Below are 16,291 nucleotides of genomic sequence, written 5' to 3' on the forward strand. Positions count from 1 at the left end.
AAAAAAAAATTGACAACAATTCAGAAGCTCCCTTGGGCCTGCTGCCAATCACCACTTGCTCCTTCCTTCCCAAAGATAACCTCTGTTTTGACTCCTATTGCTCTAATGTAGCTATACTTATGAAATTTGATGTAAGTGGAATCATACAGAACATATACTCTTGAGTCATTTTTTCCTCTACATATTGTTTGTATTCCATCCATGTTTCTTGTACTTATAGTTTATTCATTCTCATTGTTATATGGTATTCTACTATATGAATATGTTACAATGTATCTGACAATACTACAGCTGATGGACATTTGGGTAGTTGTCAGAGGAAGACTATTACAAACAATGCTGCTGCGAGCATTCTTGTACTACATGGCTCTCAGTGTACATGTATGTGTACTTTTGTGGTATATATCCAGGAGTGGAATTTCTGGTTATAGGGTCAGCTTATGCTCTCCTTTACATGATACTGTCAAGTCATTTTCCTAAGTAATTGTATCATTTACGTAGCTATCAGTGGAATATGAGAGTTCCAGTTGCTCCACATCCTTGTCAATATTTGTATTACCAGCCCTTTAAATTCTAGCTGTTCTAGTGGATAGGTAATGGTATCACACTGTGGTTTTAATTTGCATTTTCCAGATGACTAATGCAGACCTTTCCATGTTCAGCAATTTTAAAGGATCTCTGCATGTCTGTTTCATTGCAAATCACTGTTAAGCCACATTTTGATTCAGAATCAACAGTCTTTTTTTAATTGAAATATATTTGACATATAACGTAAATTTAAGGTGTATAACATGTTGATTTGATACATTTTTATATTATAATATGATTACCATCGTAGCTATAGTTAGCACTCCTATCATGTCGCATAATTATCATTTCTTTTTTGTGGTTGGAATAATTAAGATCTAGACTTAGCAAGTTGGATGATTATAATACAATATTATTGTCTATATTCACCATACTGTGCATCAGATCTCCAGGACCTATTTGCCTATTAGTTGCAAGATCAACAATCATTCATTAAATCCCTGCTGTGAATCTGAGACTACATGTGTTAGTTGCCTCCAATTACATGGCCTGAAGATGGTGGTGAGAGATTTTTCTGGACTAGGTGATTTCTGGTCAGACCTGCTGGTTTAGCTCCAGTATATTTTCACTGACATTGCAGGGAGGACACTACTGGGAGAAGAATATGCCAGCAGGGCAGGGAAAGAGGAAAGGAGTTGAGTGTAAAGAGTGAAAACCAGCTGCATTTCCAAACTTTACAGCTTGAAAATAGTTGGTGACAGTTTCCACAAGGAAATAATTTAATCTGTCAGCCATAAAATAGGATGATTATTAATACTGATACAGATAATACTAATCCTTGCAAGCAAGGGAAAAGTGACCTTCGACAGGTGTTTGACGGTATTGTGAAATAAAAATCTCCTAGACAGATCTTTCTTGGAATGACTCATAGCACAGCTTCTCTAAAAATGTGGGTAAACCTCTGGGAACATGAGGTTCTTTGAAGGCCAAAGAAAAGTTTACTTGGCCTCAAATCCCACCTGGCAGTTTTTTCCAGAGCTGGCAATAGGGACTGATGAGAAGCTCTTTTCTGTTCCAGAAAAAGAGGCTGCAAATTATCTTCCTCTGCACCTCAATCAAGAGGTGGTGCTAGATGACCTTCCCCCCCGCTACCTGTCACAGGTTGACTGGAGTGTATGAATATTCCACCATAGGGTCTATTTGTCAGACTGAGGTGCTGTCACTGTGCAGACAGTGGAGAGGAATGTGGGGAGAGTATTTCGGAAGGGTAACACCTTAACGGGCTACTTAACAACCTCGACCAGTTAGACACACCTTTGTTTAGCATATCCGCTGAAGTCTCACTGAAAAGGAAACCCTAAAGGACAGTAGGCCTTGACTGAGGAGAGGGCCAAGACAGTCTGAACTCTGGGCACGTTCAAGGTGATAGGAAGACCAGCTCCTGCCTAAGGTGGGAACTAGCTCTTGGTGACCGGGAGTGAAGGGGAGGAAGAAACCTGGGAAGGAGTGAGCATAAGGCAACTGAATGCAAAGGTCAACCATTTCCCAATTTTCCCTAAGGCTGACCCTGAAGTATTGAAGCCTAAGTGACCTGAATTCCCTGCAGTGAACCTAATAACAGATCCAGCATTTTGGCCACCTTAATTACCCATTCAGATCTCCCCAGAACACACCTGTGGTGCATTTGGAAGGACAAGTTGACCTCTCCTGGTGAGCCAGGTCTTTCTTGTCCACCCAGCTTGCCCAAAGGGCTGTAGTTGCGCTTTCATATAATCACATTTTCATTTGAAATGAAATTCAGATGAACAGTCTACTGTTGGTGGCATATGTCTGCCCAGAGATGAAATCTTCATCTCTCTTTTCCTTGTCTAGAAGACACAGGAGAACTGAGAAACTGAATTTTGAGGGAGAAATAAGACAATGAATAGACCCAGAGTGTCTAAAAGATGAAGAGTGGCCGCGTGGAAAAGACACATCCGGGGAACTAGAAGGCAGGATTGGGCTGACACCTCACATTGACCTTGTGTGACTTTAAACAAGCTCTGTGGATCTCAGTTTTCTCATCTGTAAGATAAGTGGAGTAAAATGTTCTGAGCTGAAAGTAAAATGTTTGTTTATTTGACATACTGGAGTTTTGCTCAAAGTTTTTACCCAGAAGGTAGATTGTGGAGAGAGAGGCCTAATTATTCTCCATTTTCTCCCCAGAGCCTTGTGTGCTCTGGCTCCAGAGAGGCTCTCACTTACTCACATTGCATCTCCTGGGCTCTTTTGCTCTCTGGTTCTATCTGAGTTTGGCTAGTAGGAGATACCTGTAGGAGAACTGAGAACTGAATGAGAGAAAGAGAGAGATTTCTTTCCTGCTTCCTTCCTGCTTTGATGTGCTGCATCCATAAGTCCAGCTTTTATGGGATGGCCCTTCCTCCAGCTGGTAACACCTTTACTCTCTTTGCCCCCTCAGACCTACTAGCGGTAATAGCTTCCCACTGTCGACAGTCCCTGGGTACCTTAATATCTTTGCTGGCTCCCTTGACCTTGCCCTCATCTCTGTAAATAGTCCCTTTACTAAAACCTCTTCCACTGAACTATTTTGAGTGGAGAATTCAGTTTCCTATCAGGATCCTGGTTAATACAAAAATTTTTTCTTCAAAGAGAAAACTATGAATTACAGAACTTCCTGAGTCCCCCCTCTCCCCACTTGATGCTAGCTATTACTCTTTTTCCCATTTCCGGAGAATGATGAGGTCTGATGGGTGTGTTTACTTGGAGGAGGGAAAGGAACACAGAGTTAAGAGGTCTCCTTCTTTTTATTACTTACACTATTGTTTTCCTTTGTTTATTGAACGGTGGTTGGTTTACAATACTGTGTTAGTTTCAGGTGTACAGCAAAGTGATTCAGTTATACGTACATATGTATATTCTTTTTCAGATTCTTTTCCATTATAGGTTATTACTAACACTATTGTTTTCAAGTGGACTTCATCAGTGCAGCAACTCACAACAAAGTGCAGGTACACACTTCACATGAAAGAAATCCAGGTTGGGAAATGGTTAAGTTATTTGGCTAACACAAATGCCGAATTACATGATCCAAGCTCCAAAGACCATTTCCTCCCTCTCCACACCTCCTCCAACAAGAATTATTGGACTTGGCTTTGAAACATGACGAGGTTAAGCAGGCGGTTTCCAAGTTTTCCCTTTCACTTTGCATCCAGGATAAACATAATCCATGACTTTGATTTTTACACATTTTCATTTCAGTCAGGAGTTGGCAGTTTTTCAGCAGGGCTGCACCAAGTTTCATCTGTTTACTGAAATTTACATTTTTTACCCTTTCTGGTTATAACCTTTCTGCCTATGTCCTCTTCTTCCCTCCTTCCCCAGTCGTTGTGGATCAAGGACACTATATCATCCAGGGATGATGGGATTTGAGAGGCTAAATGTTATAGACATATCCAACTTGACTAGAAGTTTCTGTGAGGTCTGAAAACTAGACATGTTGAAGACACGTAAGATTGTCAGGGATGTGGGGAGTTTGCAGTTGTGGAGAATAAAACCCGGAGCTTTTAGAGCATTAGAGAGATTTGAAGTAAAAGGAGGAAATGAAAAAACTTTTAAAAGCAAAAATAGCTTGGATAAGTCTCTCCTGAAGTGTGTGCCATGGAGCCCTAACACCGTACCTCCTGTGCAGGGTGCAAGTTGGGGTGAGATTATGATCAAATACGTTTGGGAAATAATACAAAATGTGGCACCCCCTTGGAGAGCCCCAAAGCCTACTAAAGGTACTGAGAACTCTTGTAGTAAAGAATTCTGTTTAATGGTTGAGTCACCAAGTTTCCCCGCAAAATTCTTAGTCATGGAACTTTTAAAATAACATCTATTTTCATTCTCTTGTGGAAATATCAAGGAACAAACTTTGAAAAACATAGTCTGTCATACTGGGAGGAGAAACTCAGGGAATAAAAACAGAAAAACCTGGGCTTCTCTGGTGGCACAGTGGTTGAGAGTCCACCTGCCAATGTAGGGGACACGGGTTTGTGCCCCGGTCCGGGAAGATCCCACATGCCGCGGAGCGGCTGGGCCCATGAGCCATGGCCGCTGAGCCTGCGCGTCCGGAGCCTGTGCTCTGCATCGGGAGAGGCCACAACAGTGAGGGGTCCGCGTACCGCAAAAAAAAAAAACAGAAAAACCTGATTTGTATCTTCTCTATCTCTTTCTTACTTCCTGGGCAATAGGGCTCTCGCACTAGGATTCAAAGTCAGACTGCTGCTCTTTTCCACCCTGATGAATATTCTAGTTGAAAACGGTCTATATAGTATATAATACCAGACTGGCAAATGTTAAGTGTTCTGCAAATGTCTGTTGAATGAATTTATGATTGAATAAAATGAGTTAGTCCCTGTAAACCATGCACAAATGCCTGACACAAAATAAATAGCAACAAATGCTATTATTACTATTCATCATGATCTCTGGTTTAGAGGAAACAGAAAAACTCAAAACTTGTTACTGTCCCCCCCTTCAAAATAACTTAAAGACATCGATGGGCTCTGTCATCAGGTAACATACATTTTCTGAAGGAGAACCAAATGATTAAGCCACAATAAAATGACCTTTCACACAGAGAAGTCTTACATGGAAATATATCAGAATCACGGACAAAAAATTGTTTGCTTAGAGACACAGACAACGAATGGCATGTTTCTGCAAGGAAGAAATGAACTGGGTAAAATAAATATATACATACATACATACATATATATATATTATATTCCAATTCTGTGATGCCAGAAGGAAAGCTAATTTGTTGAGAGTTTTGTTTTTTATTTTTAATATCCTTACCATAGTTGCCATTACTTACAATAACAACATAAAACATGAAGGAGGTGAAGTAACTTATTTCACTTCTGCTCCTACATCGACTTATAAACAGAATGGAGGCTCTAACAAACTGCAATTGTTAAGATTATGTGGATCAGCTTCCTTAGAAGGAATTTATCTTGTCTAAGAATCTCAAGCATTTCCTGAGTTAGTAATGTACCAGAGTTTGTTTCTCGCTGACAACTATTAACTAATCACATCAAATCTTTTGAAAGAGAACTGTCTTTCCTGCCCACAGTATATCATGAAAACATTAAGAATAGGGTCGTGCTTTTATTGAGCACTTTCTGTGATTTTAAACCATAGAAATAGATTTGTATTTATATATGTATTATCTCATTAATGAAAGATAAAGTTGTCAGTTATTTGGAAGAGGAAAAGCTCCAATAAATAAAAATATTACTTATTTCAAATGCATTTATTTTCATTTTATTGAGTTTTAGGAATTTATGTAACATTAAGGGTTACAGTTCAGCATGGCCAAAGTAAAAGAAGCTCTGATTTGAAGTTGCTTAAGTAAGGAAATTTGCATAACCTCACATACCAGGAGGTACAGCAGAAGATCAAGTCTCTGGCTTGAGTGATTCAGTGTCTCAATGATTTCATCAAAGGCTTGGGCCCTGTGCCTCCCTCTGCTCTGCCATCTGCCCCACTGGCTGCTTACTGAGGCTGGTTCTCTCCTCATGATAAAATGGGTGCCAGCAACAAATAATCATTCGTTATTCATCTACAACAGGAGAGAGTAAATCTTCCAACCAACGAGTATGCGCCTTTGCCTTTAGTCTCATTGTGTCAAGTTATTACACTTGTCCATTCCCAGAACAGAGGAATGACATTGATTGTCCTAAACCAATGATTCTCAAAGTACAGTCCCCGGATCAGCAGCTTATGCTGCTGGGAACCTGAAAACCTATTAGAAATGCAAATTCTCGGGCCTCACTCTAGCTCTACTGAATCAGAAATGTTGGGGTTAGGGTCCAGCAATCTGAGTTGTAACAAATATGCCATGTATTCTGAAGTCTGAGGATCACTGCTTTAGACTAAACAGAATCTACTCCTGGTGCAGGTGGAAGGGGTGGAGACCTGGACCAAACTGGGGTTATGTCAGGAGGAGGAAGTTATGCCTGTTGAACTACTAACAGTGTCCACGTCCTGGATTTCTCAAAAACAACACTGGTTTCAAATATTCTGTTCCATGGGGGTTGCAAAACATGGTCCGCATTAAGATGACTATTTCAAAAACTCTTTCGAAATCCTCTGGTGAATGTACTGTGTCCTGGAAAGACAGTGAGAATATATCAAGAATCAAAAGATCTAAGGTCTAAGTCTAGCTGTGTCACTGTTCAAGCCAATGTCCTTGAGAAATTCACTTAGGCTCTCTAAACCCCAGCTATTACTCCTGTAAGGATGTTGAAACAGAGAGTCTTTAAATTCTTGAAAACAAAAACAATTGTAGCCAGCATTTACTGAGCACTTACTCTACGTCATACATTGCCAAGGATTTTATTTAGCATGCTATCATTGAATACTTAGAATAGTCCCTATGAATGATGGATGGATGGATAGATGGGCAGGCGGGTGGGTGGAGGGATGGATTGATGGATGGGTACATGGGTGGATGAATAAATGAATAAATTTTTTTAAAAAGAGAATAGCCCCTATGAAGCATGTAACTTGTTCCAACTCAGTTGGCTGCTGAGTGAAGAATCTGAGATTCAGGTGTATCTGACCCACGGCCCATTTGCTAAGCCACTATCCCACATATAGTGGCCCACTCTCCCTAACATCCATCAAACTAACTCTTTGTGATTCTGCAATTCATTTGGTTTCTTATGGTTTAACTCATTATGCTTTTTAGGAAACATGCTTTTTAGTATAATGAAAAGAATGTGGGCTTTTAAATTCAAGCTATATTGGAATCTTGGCTTCACCACTCTCTTGATCTATGACTTTAGGAAAGTTATTTAACTTCTCTGAAACTTTAATTTTCATTCTGTAAAATAACATTTTGCATAGCATTTGTAAGGATTAAAGGAGATAATACATCTAAAGTGCTTGGCACAGTGCCTGGACTATAATAGATATTCAATAAATGTTCATTTCCTCCCCTGCCTATTGCCTCATGGGAAATGTTATTTGCTGAATGAGTAGGAAATACTTTAGAACATTTATTTATTCATTTTCCCCAATATTTCCATTCATAAGTGCCCTTATTAAGTTGTACCAGGAATGGAAAAATTCTGCCTGTGCCTTCTTGGCTAAAACCTTTCTAGGTATAAGAACCCAGAGGGAAGACCACGTCCAGGAAAAGAACAGTCCTAGACTTTCTATCAGTTCCCCCATATTCACACTCTCCTAACAATCTCTTCCCAGAGTTTTTTCAAGTGGGCTATGTGGGTCTACATTTGAACTTGAAAGATTATTTCCAAATTTGAGAGGTAGTCCTCTTTACCTGTGTTAATCTCAAAATAGAACAGTCTGTGTGGGGTAAGGAGTCCACGCTGTCCTTTCACAGGCCTCCCTGTAATGGAGAGGTAACAGCACCCACACACAGAGTTTGGGGTAAGTTATTTGGCTCATGACAAGAAAGGCCATGGCCCCCAAGGAAAGACTGCTCCCTTTGAAGCAGCTATATCAAGGAAAGAAGAATTTTACTCTCCGAGCTCCGAAGGGTGTGTGTAGTTAATAATTCATGATGCACTCCCATGGGGTTTAAATAATTGTTTAATTGACAAATTTTTTGTGGCTCTATCATCACACCATTTTTAATGGTGAAAAGTCATACAATTAGAAAACGTAGCCCATTCAAATACTTGAAAAATAAGAAGTTCTGATGTTTGCTTAAAATTTTAATGTTACTGTTAATGGTGGGCTGTTTAATTTTGCTGTCTTGAAGAATAACAAACTTCTGGATTTTTTTTTTTTTTTTTTTTTTGGCTGCACTGCATGTGGCTTGTGGGATCTTAGTTCCCTGACCAGGGATTGAACCCGGGCTCTCGGCAGTGAGAGCATGGAGTCCTAACCACTGGACCACAAGGGAATTCCCAATAATAACAAACTTTTGGAATAAATTGACAATAAATGGCTTCTGAAGTTATTTAATGCTTATACTTTCTTGCAACACGATTTAAGCAGAGTGGACAAGTATGGCCTGTGTTTTCCAAGGCCATGACCAATACCCCTTATAGTTACATTTTGAAGCAAGTGTTTGATATCAGATAATTCATCCAGAAAATAACTCTCTAAAATTTCCTTTATTGTAACCAGGAGGCAGTAATAGATCATGAAGATGAATGTATGTTATTATCCCTCTGGTTGATATAGAAAACACAAAGTGATAAAAGCTGTTTTCTGGCCTCTCTTTAACACAGTGCTAGGAAATCCTATGGCGGTTTATCTTGCATCTTCATGAGCAGAAAAGAACATAAAATTGAAAAAATATCCAAAAATGTCATTACTGGTAATCATTCTTAATAATTCTACTCTATAATTATACTAGGTTTCCTTATAAAATTTTTATATATAACACACATTTATTTTACATATATGCATATTTCTATAGTACATAAGTGCTTTAAAGTTACATAAAGGATACAAGTTTTTAATTATTAGACACCAGAGCTGGGTTAACAAACAAGCATCTTGAGACTCTATGGGGTAAAACCAGGCACTATTATTTTTTTTTAAACCCCCCCAGGTGATGACAATGTGCAAGCAGAGTTAAGAAACACCACCCAAAATATTCTACCAACCACACATGAACATGAACACATATATTTTCTTAACTTCACTGGGAACACCTACTACTAGCAATATAGGCTCATAGAACAGACAAGTTCAAGGGCATGCCTGCTCCCTTTCCCCATTATCCTTCATTAACTTCTCCCTGAGCAAAATATCCAAGAGATTTGTTTGCCCGTTTGTGTGTGTGTGTGTGTGTGTGTGTGTGTGTGTGTGTATAGTAGCATCAGTAGTAGAAGAAGTAGCAAAGTTCTTTGTTCTTTTTCCAAATGATTTTTCCTGCAGACTCAGCAAATAAGACTGACTAAAGCACAATGTACAGAACAAAAGTGGAATGCCTCAAGAATCTTCTGCCCTCCTGCCCCTTTCTCCATCATCATCAGAACCCCAGGGGTCCCCAGAGCACCATTCTAAAATCTGCCTCTCAGACCCTAGAGAACTTGGCTATCTCACTTAGCGGCTGCTGGAAGAAGACTCATCTCTAGTGTGACAGGAAGGGCCCCAGGACAATCTGCTGAATTGTACAATAAGCAACTCCACCCAGGCAGTCCTGGATCAACCTCTGCTTGCCCTTGGCCATGCTATGAAACACCAATAACTGGATATTTAGAAGGTTGTTCTCCTCCAGTTCCTGGTATGAATAGTTCTAGGCAGGGCCCTTACTCATGGTGGTGAAATGAAGCAAATAATACCGTGTGCGCTCCCCTCCCAGCTCTCCCCCTTCCTCCAAATCAGAGAACATCCCAAGGGACCCAAAAAAGGACTGCCAGTCATGAAAAGTAAATATATAGCCTAAAAGGGGTGTGTAGAGTTAGGAAAGGCAGTTTTGCCCACTCTGTTTTGATGATTTGGGGAAGTAGTAGTGGGCAGTTGGCATATGAGTTTGGTCTTCGTTAAAAACAAAATAAAACAAAATACAGAAAGCCTGGTTGACAGCATATTCTCTCTCTGGCCACCTCTGAGTCTCTACCACTGGTCTTTGTATCCACTGAGCCCCTGTCCAGGGCCTGGGACCTGGACTTATCTTTTTAATTCATCACACAAAAGAGAGCTTGGTTGAAGACGCTACCTGAAAGTTATAGGGTGCAAAAATGTTTTGTGCCTGCCGATAACCCAGTGGTTAATCTTAAAACCAATGCTTAGAGAAGTTAGCCAACTTGGCCAAGGTCACAGAGTGGTGGAGATGGGATTCCACTCCATGTCTGCCTGATTCCAAAGCCCACAGTCTTTCTACTACATTTGCTTGTCCTTGAGGAAAGGGGTTTTGATTGGAGGATGAGGTAAAAGATGGGTAATTTTAGACACCAGGTGAAATTGGGTTCAGACCAGGACTAAGTAAGTGCTTTATTAAGGGTCTCTAGGAAGACACAGGAAACATAGACCCACAAGGGAGTTGGGGAAGAAAGACAAAGAAAGGGAGGGCACTAGAGACAAACATCGCCTAATCCAAAAACTTGAACACTGTGAAGAAAATCCTGATACCTGGGCATTACTAGATGTGTAGAAACTAAATCTGTACAGCTCTTAAATTTTTTATTGTGTGACATTTTAATCTGATAGAAGATATACATTCAAATTCTGTACTAATTTAATTCTTCATCTTGTTTCTGAGGCAGTTAACAAAGGAATACAAGATACTCTGATTTGTCCTAGGCAGTCAAACATTGTGAAACTTTTTACATTGGTTAAGGTGCCAAAGTGATGATTCATTTCACACAGATCACCAATGGGATTGACTTCCAACCATGTCTATCTTGGTCTATATCAGAAACAGGTAAAGGGGGTCAAAAGGTACAAACTTCCAGTTATAAAATAAGCAAGTCCTGGGGATGTAATATACAGCATGGTGACTATTGTTGATAATACTGTATTGTATATTTGAAAGTTGCTAAGAAAGTAGATATCAAAAGTTCTTATCACAAGAAAAACAAATTTTAACCATATGTAGTGACGGGTGTTAACTAGACTTATTGTGGTGATCACTTTGCAATATATACAAATATAAAACCATTGTACACTTGAAGCTAATATAATTGCTATATGTCAATTATATCTCAATATAAAGGAGAGAGAGAGAGAGAGAGCGACCCACAGGTCACTCACTGACTCAGTAGTTCATTTACAATTTGCCATGAGGTTCCTCCTAGCTCCCATGTATGTGGATGTGATGATAGATTGGCCAAAATGAGGTGGTATTTTGGCTAGTTTAAACAATGTACCTCAAGTAAAATTTAGCTCCAATCATCCTAATTCAAACAACCAACTGTTAAAAAGCAATATATAAGACAATCAGGGAAATATGAACACTGACTGTATATTTGATGATGTTAAGGAATTTAATGCCTACTTCTTTTGGTGTAATAATGATATTGTGGTTAGTTTTCATTGTTGTTGTTTAGAATATTTCTCTTTTAAAGCTACATATAAAAATATTTACAGATGAAATGATATGATTCCTGGGATTTGCTACAAAACAATTCAGTGGTAGAGGGAGGGAGTGAAGGAAAAGTAGATGGGTAAAGATGAAACAATATTGGCTATAAATTAATAATTGGAGAAGCTGGGTGAAGAGTAAATGGAAGTTCATTATACTATCCCCTATCCTTTTGTTTATGTTTAAAATTTTCCATTAAAAAGTTTTGCTTTTCTATATATAGACCTAATCAGTGTGACATAATGGAAATTTCAAAGGATTTGGAGCCAGGTAAACCAGAATGCAAATACTGGTTCTTTTCACTAACAAGTTAGTGGAAAGATTGTTAAACTCATGGAGCTTCTTTTTCATCTTTAAAATAATTAATTTGTACCTTATAAGAATATTGAGAATTAAAAGAAATAATATCTCTAATGCACCTCACACAGTGCCTGACACATAGTAGACACTCAGTAACTATTGTTATAATTGTACAAGATATTGAAGACGTAGGCATTTCAAAGAAACTTGGAACATGTTTTGAGATTTCAATGGAAATCTCAAAGCAGAATGAAGTGAACTAACAAAACAAAAGGTTGTACCCTTTCACAGAGAGCCAGAGATCAGAACTTTTCCTAGGCAAGAAGACAATTATCCAAAGCACAAAAGGAAACAACTTTCCATTTATCTCATTTCTAAGGTAACCATTGTATCACTAGTAAAATAGTCCAGGAATAAATTGGACATGATTTCTAAGGTCTTAAATTCTATTCTGCTTCAGTATTTGAATGAGAAGGGGCAAAGAAAAATGTCCTTGGCTGGGAATAGGGGAATAGGATCCAGAATTCTTTTTATTGACATCTTTCTCTAGTTTAAATTTGTACTTAAATTTAATTTATTTAAATATGTGTATTTACTTATGTGTATTCAACTCACATAGATCTCCTATGTGAAAAAATGATTCTCATTAGACAATTATGTTTATAACTTGCTCCTTCTTCTATAACAACCCAGTTAATGGCTTCAGCATTCAGCTACTCAAACCAGAACACTGGTAGATATACTCAATTCCCTTTTCTCCCTCACCACTTCTCTTCCCACACACTTTCAAGTGATTCCCAAGTCCATCAGTTTTATCTCTCAGATGCCTTAGGCCAAGTCCTCAGCATCCCACAATTAATTTCTGCAGCAATTGTAAAACTGTTTTCTTTATCTCTAGTTTCTTCTTTATTCAAATTATATTGCAAAATACTGCAAAGTGGCCTTTTAGCACTCAAATCTGATCATTTCATTACTCTGGGTAAAATATTTCAGTAGCTCTCAACTGTCTACAGAAGACGTTCAAATGCCTTAGCTTGGCAATGACCCTTGTCCACGTTTCTAACCACATCAGCTCTTCATCTAGACATTCAGATGCACCCTGTCCCTTGCTCTCTAGCCTTACTAAATGACTTGCCATTTTCTCCAAGTACCATGTTCTCTTCAGCTGCTGTGTTTTTGCACATGCTATTCCCTCTGCCTTGCAATATATTCGTTCTGTCTCTTTGACAAACCTTGTTCATACTTCAACTCTCATCTTGCATATTCTTTTGGTTGTTTACTCTTTCACTGCCAGTTGCTCACAGCCACCATGTTGAGTTAGACCCTCTATTCTCTGAGCAACTTGCACATGCATGCACATATCCCTATTTAAAAATCTTACACTAGTAAGTTGTGTGTGTGTGCCCATGAGCTCCTAGAGAACAGAAATCTCAGCTTATTTATCTTTAACTCCTTAAAGGTTACCTAGTATCTGGCACAAAGTAGGTGCTCAGGAATATGTGGAATAAGTGAAGGGAACAAATTAAGCCAGAGAAAAGTTTAAAAACGCAGTACAATGAATAACTGTTCTTCAATCTTTCAAAAATATAATACCTATCTTTCCTAGAATACACCTTACCCCCTCAAGTCTTAGTTCATTAGATTGTTCTTTCTGTCTAGAATGCTTTTCTCTTCAATTTTATCCTTGGCTCATCCTTCAAGAAGCTACTTAAGAGGTGACATCATTATCTCTACTAGGCTTGTCCTGAGCCTCTAGGGAGAGTTACCAACCTCCTCCCTTGTATGGTCACAAGTCTCTTATGTGAAAAATAGATTCTTGTACTTTATAGTACATACTAGAGCCCCTTGATACTTGTAAGGTATATGTCCTGAGACCTCACAGATCCAAAAGTTTGACTATGGAAATGTTTATATGGGTTTCTGGATTTCTTCTAAATTAAATTTCTAGCTTGCTGCACTCTAGAGCCTGCAAGCCACAACTACTGAGCCCACATGCCACAACTACTGAAGCCCGCATGCCTAGAGCCCGTGCTCCACAACAAGAGAAGCCACTGCAGTGAGAACCCCGTGCACTGCAACAAAGAGTAGTCCCCGCTTGCTGCAACTAGAGAAAGCCCTTGTGCAGCAATGAAGACCCAACGCAGCCATAAATAAATAAATAAATAAGAATTGGTGTTAAATTTCTAGCTTGAATCCTGGATTTCCTCCCAGCACAAGACAGTCAGCTTTTTTTTTTTTTTTTTTCTTTTTGTGGTATGCGGGCCTCGCACTGTTGTGGCCTCTCCCGTTGCAGAGCACAGGCTCTGGACACGCAGGCTCAGCGGCCACGGCTCAGGGGTCCAGCCGCTCCGCAGCATGTGGGATCTTCCCAGACCAGGGCACGAACCCGTGTCCCATGCATCGGCAGGCAGACTCACAACCACTGCACCATCAGGGAAGCCCAAGACAGTCAGCTTTTTGACTTTCACTCAAAATCGTTCTTTCACTTGATGGCCATTTTGAAAAGTCATATTTATTGGAATATGATTTACAGAGAGTAAAATTCACTTTTTTTTTTTTTTGGCCACTCCCTGCAGCTGAAAGAACAGAGTCCTAACCATTGACCACCAGGAAATACCCAAAATTCACCTTTGCAGATGTGTGATTTTATGAATTCTGACAAATACATCCAGGCATATAACCACCACCACAATTTTAGATAGTGTACATTTCTACCACCCCAAAAAGTTCCCTGGTGCCCCTTTGTGATCGCTCCCCAGCCTACAGCTGTGCCTATGGTTTTAACTTTTCCAGAGTGTCATACAGATTGAAACAAATAGCATGTGGCCTTATAAGTTTGACTTCTTTCGGTTAGCATAACGCATTTGAGATCTGTCCCTTTTGTTGCTGAGTAGTATTCCATAGTATGGAATTCCACTGTATGGAATGTATCACAGTACATGTGTACGCATCGTGGATGTTCTGTAGTTTACTCATCCCTTCTCATGTAATGAACATCTGTGTTGTTTGCATTTCTTTTGGTAGTTATGAATAAGGCTTCTATAAACATTTATGTCTTTTGTAAACATATATTTTTATTTCTTTTGGGTAAAAACCTAGAAGATGGGTTAGGTCACGTAGTAAGTACATGTTTAACTTCATAAAAAACTGCCATGCTGTTTTTTCAAAGTGGCTGCACCATTTTTCATCTTACCTGCAACGTATGAGAGTTCCGGTGGCGCAGCATCCTCGCTGACACTAAGAGACATGTAATGATATCTCATTGTGGTTTTAATTTGCATTTCCCTAATGGCTAATGATCTTTTCAGTGTTTATTAGCCCTCTGTATCTCTTGTTGTATGAAATGTCTGTTCAAATGTTTTGTCCATTTTTTTTTTTAATGAGATTGTCTGCTTGTAAATTATTGAGTTGTCGGGGTTCTTTACACATTAATGAAATCAGTCTTTTATTAGATAGTGTTTTGTAAATATTTATTTCCAGTCTGTGGCTTCTCTTTCATTCTCTCAACATTGTTTCTTTGTTTTTTTCTGTTTTTTTCATTTTTATTTTTGGCTGCATTTGGTCTTCATTGTTGCGTGGACTTTTCTCTAGTTGCAGTGAGCGGGGCCTACTCTTTGTTGCAGTACCTGGGCTTCTCAGTATGGTGGCTTCTCTTGTTGCAGAGCATGGGCTCTAGATGCGCGGGCTTCAGTAGTTGTGGAGCATGGGCTTAGATGCTCCGTGGCATGTGAAATCTTCCCGGAACAGGACTCAAACCCATGTCCCCTGCATTGGCAGGTGGACTCTTAACCACTGTGCCACCAAGAGAGTCCTTAACATTGCTTTTTGAAGACTGGTTGTTTTTAATTTTGATCAAGCCCAATTTATCAACATTTTCTTTTCTGGTTTGCATTTTTTGGATGCTCTTTACAAAACTTTTGCCTAACCCACGTTCACAAAGATTTTCACCAATTTTCTTCTAGAAATGTTATACTTTAGGTTTTACACTTAGGTCTGTGATCTATTTTAATTTTTTTTTTTTTTTTTTTTTTTTGTGGTACACGGGCCTCTCACTGTTGTGGCCTCTCCCGTTGGGGAGCACAGGCTCCAGACGCGTAGGCTCAGCAGCCATGGCTCACAGGCCCAGCCGCTCCGCAGCATGTGGGATCCTCCCGGACTGGGGCACGAACCCGTGTCCCCCGCATCGGCAGGCGGACTCTCAACCACTGTGCCACCAGGGAAGCCCTTGAGTTAAATTTTTAATACTGTGTGAGGTATAAGTCAAGGTTCACATTTTTGCACATATACGTCCAGCATCTATTGTTGCAACAGCACATATTGAAAGTCTATCCTTTCTCCATTGCATGTTTGCACGTTCTCCTCAGCATGTTTGCCAAAAATCAATTGACCATATATGAGTTGTTTCATGCC

Source organism: Delphinapterus leucas, chromosome 9, assembly GCF_059928025.1.
Source record: "Delphinapterus leucas isolate spDelLeu-1000000601 "Yukka" chromosome 9, BTC_Dleu_Yukka2, whole genome shotgun sequence".
Classification (NCBI taxonomy): Eukaryota; Metazoa; Chordata; class Mammalia; order Artiodactyla; family Monodontidae; genus Delphinapterus; species Delphinapterus leucas.